Below are 3,771 nucleotides of genomic sequence, written 5' to 3' on the forward strand. Positions count from 1 at the left end.
AAACATACATTGGAGAAACTGGAAGATCATTCTACACATGGAGAAATTAACACAAAAAAGAATGCGAACAGGGGACAGCGGGGAAATTAGGACTTAAATAGAAAAAGCAGAACAGGAAAATTTAAATTAAGCAATCACAGATCACTGCAGGAGAAATTGGATAAAAGAGGGGGCATACACCCTGGACCCTGGACTTTTCAAAGAGCCTACAAGAATGTCCCCTTCCAAAAGATAATATCCAAACTGAACTAAACTGATGTTTTTGAAGAGAACTGGCCTGAATGGCTCAGCTATGTGTTAACCTGAGACCTGATTTTATATAGAATCACAACGATAAGGTCCCCTTAATAACAAATGTTTTTTTCTTCCCCTTTAATTTCAAGCAGCATCTTTATCCTTATGTGTGATGTGTTTATGTACAACGCTGTTGTTGTACTTAGTGCACAAATCCTCCCTTTGTCATGTTATGTTTTGTTGTCTTGTTCCCAGTTACCGCATACGTACAGTATGTGTATTTTACGGAAAGAAAGCTAATAAAAAGTAAATAAAAAAAGTTTAATTTCTTTGGAAAGGGATCAATGTCTCGGGCTTAACATGCTCAGCGGACACCTAGGTGTCTCAGTGAGGCAAACAGTCATTCTCTTGCATGGAATCCACTGCATTCCATAGTTTCCATTACATTTAGCATAACAAAGGATGAAATGAGTTTAATTGCATTAGTCTGGAAAATTAGGCAACTTCAGACAGCAAACAAATGCGATGTTTGGACTGCACTGACATGCAGCCATCCTCCACATAATATTCAACTGAAATACATGGAACCTACTCAAAAAAAACAACAACAGTATTTTTATCCAGGGATCAAATTAAACAGTGGCTTTTGGCGGAGCCCCATTTTACAGTGCACCCCACGACTTTCCAATTCTCATGCATAAGCTTTTAACAATCCAATTGTGGATCAGTAACAGGATTACTGAGGAAAACACTCTATTACCACAGCAATGCGATTAATACTGTCATAAACATTTCACATGACAGTAGTCACAATAGCAACAACCCAAAAAGTATGCAAGAAATTAAATCACCATTGCAAACATTTGGCTTCCACCCAGGTGCAAACGCCATACACACAACAACAAACAGTGCTGAAACAAGCTCCAATATCAAGTGGCTAAAGTGGTATCGATATCAAGTGACAATAAAACAAAGGGGAACGGCTATATCTTAGTTCAGAAACAGACTCATCACAACTCATTAAAAATACAGTAATGATAAATAGGACAACACCAGTCCAAACACACAAGCCATTCATTCTATGATTCTTACCTTAATTCAGACACGATCACAAGGCCCATTGAACCTCTCTTTGGCTGTCCATACCCAGGGTACCCAGAATGTCAGGATGTTGAGAGGAGTTTTAAACACCGTTTATCCTGGTGGGATGTTTTGCAGTTCAAAGTCCCCAGATGGCCTGTTGGGCTTGACATGCAATTAAAACATTACTGGCTGTTCTTCAAAAAGGTATTTAATAAAAAAATATTTAAAAAACAAAATATGATTCCTAATAATCAATAACAAAGCTTGTGTAACAAAGCGTGCCTTCACAGCCACAGAAGTTCCTTTCCCTCTCTGTGGACTAATCTCCCAGATGTCTTCTCCTGTCTTAGAAGCATCCCTTTTCAGAAAAAAAATCTGTGTGTGTGTGTTTATGTATATATATATATATATATATATATATATATATATATATATATATATATATATATATATATATATATATAGATAGATAGATAGATAGATATGTATATATATAGATAGATAGATAGATAGATAGATAGATATATATGTACACACACAATTAAGCATCACTACCATACGTGGCTGGCCAGCTAAGACTTATTAAGAGTTATTGTACTGTTTGGTGTTTGTGATTTCTAATTTCTATTGCTTGGTTATTAGAAATGACAAAGATTATTTTGAGGGAACAATAAAAGAATTATTCAAATATAGTCACATTGAATGTATTTTTGATAAATTCTTCTTTTAATGAGTACATTCTTTAACTACACAAAGCAGTGTTTTGCTAGTTACTTTTAATTATAAGTTAAGTTGGTTGCTAAGTTGATAGCAAGATCAATATGATGTCGCAGTTAATGTTAGCATTCTATGTTAGCTAACGTTAGCAAATCCATTTCACAATAGACGTTTCGAAATGATATCATAAAGAGCTGTTTTTGCACAGGCAGGTATTTGTTGGACCATTGTCAGAGTAACATGTGCAGATACCCAGACTAATATGCAGAGTGAAATTAAATATATGAGTTTGCGAGATCAGGATGGTCTCACCAGGCTAGCCTCAGGTACCTCCTATGTCAGCATTTTAGACCTCAAGACAGTCATTGAGTTGGAAGCCTGTACTATAATGTGAATTACAAGGTCAGATGTGATCTTTATAAAATACCTTTGAATGAACTCCAGCGTCGACGATCCAGTGGCAGGACACTCGAGGTTGAAGACGTAATAGCTGCTGAAGAAAGCAGCTACTCCGTGTAACAATAAAGGTGTGGGCCCATCATTACATGTAAGCCTTCCAGAGGGCTTCATCATGTCACCTGAAATGAAAAGATATAACATTATGTGTTATGAGCACTTTGAGATCTGCTTCAGATACAAAGGGCTATACAAATGTTGACACTAGATCAGAGTAACATTGCCTTGAATGATCAAGCAGGGGGTGCTGGGGAGTTCTGCAGTATTAATGTCCACAGCAGTGGCACATGCTGTAACATAGCACAACACAATAGCGTTGATTAAGATGAGATGATAAATATCGTTCATTGGTCAGAGGTACTAACCAATGTGTAAGCTTCCTCCAGGAAGTACTGGAGAAGGACTACAGTTAAAGCACGTAGTCTATCGACCCATAGCCCTACATCTTGCTCTATCTTAATTAATAAATTGTTTTTGTGCCTTCTAGGACTAGTTACTATTAATATGGAGTTGGTCTCTGCACCCGATCCAAGTACTCCAAGTTCCCGAATTCCAAGTTCTTCAAACACAACATTCCGTAAGTGTTGCGAATGTATTGAATCAAGTAGAGTGTAAATTTCCTTTAAAAGCAGAACAAAATGCTTTCAGACCTTTTATTGAAAAGGATGTGTTTGTCATACTTTCAACAGGGTTTGGTTTAATTTACCAACTGGCCAATTGCGTGAAGATGCATTGAGTGGCGGCCTACTTTGCCTCAGGCAAACCTAACCTGAGGCACCCTGGCTAAAAATGGCTTAAAAATGTATGGTGGGAGAAAGAAGTTTGGATTATGAATCTATTAGGGCTTGATATGGGAAAAGGCACAGGTAAATTGTATTTGTACAATGATTGTAAATCCACAGTAAATGGAAGCTTTATCTGCATTGCCTTCACAGTAAATTACTGGCAAATTTTAGCATGACTTCCACAATATACATTGCAAATTTAAAGTAAATTACTGTCAAGTTGTACATTACTTTCACAGTACATACTGTAAAAGTACAGGGCCTTGTTGTCATGATGTAGAGCAAAAGATTGTAATTCCCCAGTAATGTAATTACTGAGGAATTACAACCTTTTGACAACCTTTTCATATTACCACTGTAATATTATGGTAATTGCTTTGTCATTAAAGCTGTAAAGTTACAGTACACATTTGTGTTTTTAAAACAATGCATTGTAATATCACAGATGTAAAATTACAGTAAATTGCTTTGAGTATATTTCACAGAACACTGCTGT

The 3,771-nt window shown here is 36.5% G+C and overlaps 1 long non-coding RNA gene across 1 annotated transcript; it reads left to right on the forward strand.

Moving 5' to 3' along the window:
- The first annotated feature begins 1,422 nt into the window (after positions 1-1,422).
- On the forward strand, positions 1,423-3,224 carry LOC125022050. The gene is made up of 3 exons (XR_007114407.1): positions 1,423-1,521; positions 2,978-3,067; positions 3,180-3,224. It is a non-coding gene; the product is annotated as an uncharacterized LOC125022050 (long non-coding RNA).
- Positions 3,225-3,771: the final 547 nt, after the last annotated feature.

Source organism: Mugil cephalus, chromosome 16 (genome assembly GCF_022458985.1).
Source record: "Mugil cephalus isolate CIBA_MC_2020 chromosome 16, CIBA_Mcephalus_1.1, whole genome shotgun sequence".
Classification (NCBI taxonomy): Eukaryota; Metazoa; Chordata; class Actinopteri; order Mugiliformes; family Mugilidae; genus Mugil; species Mugil cephalus.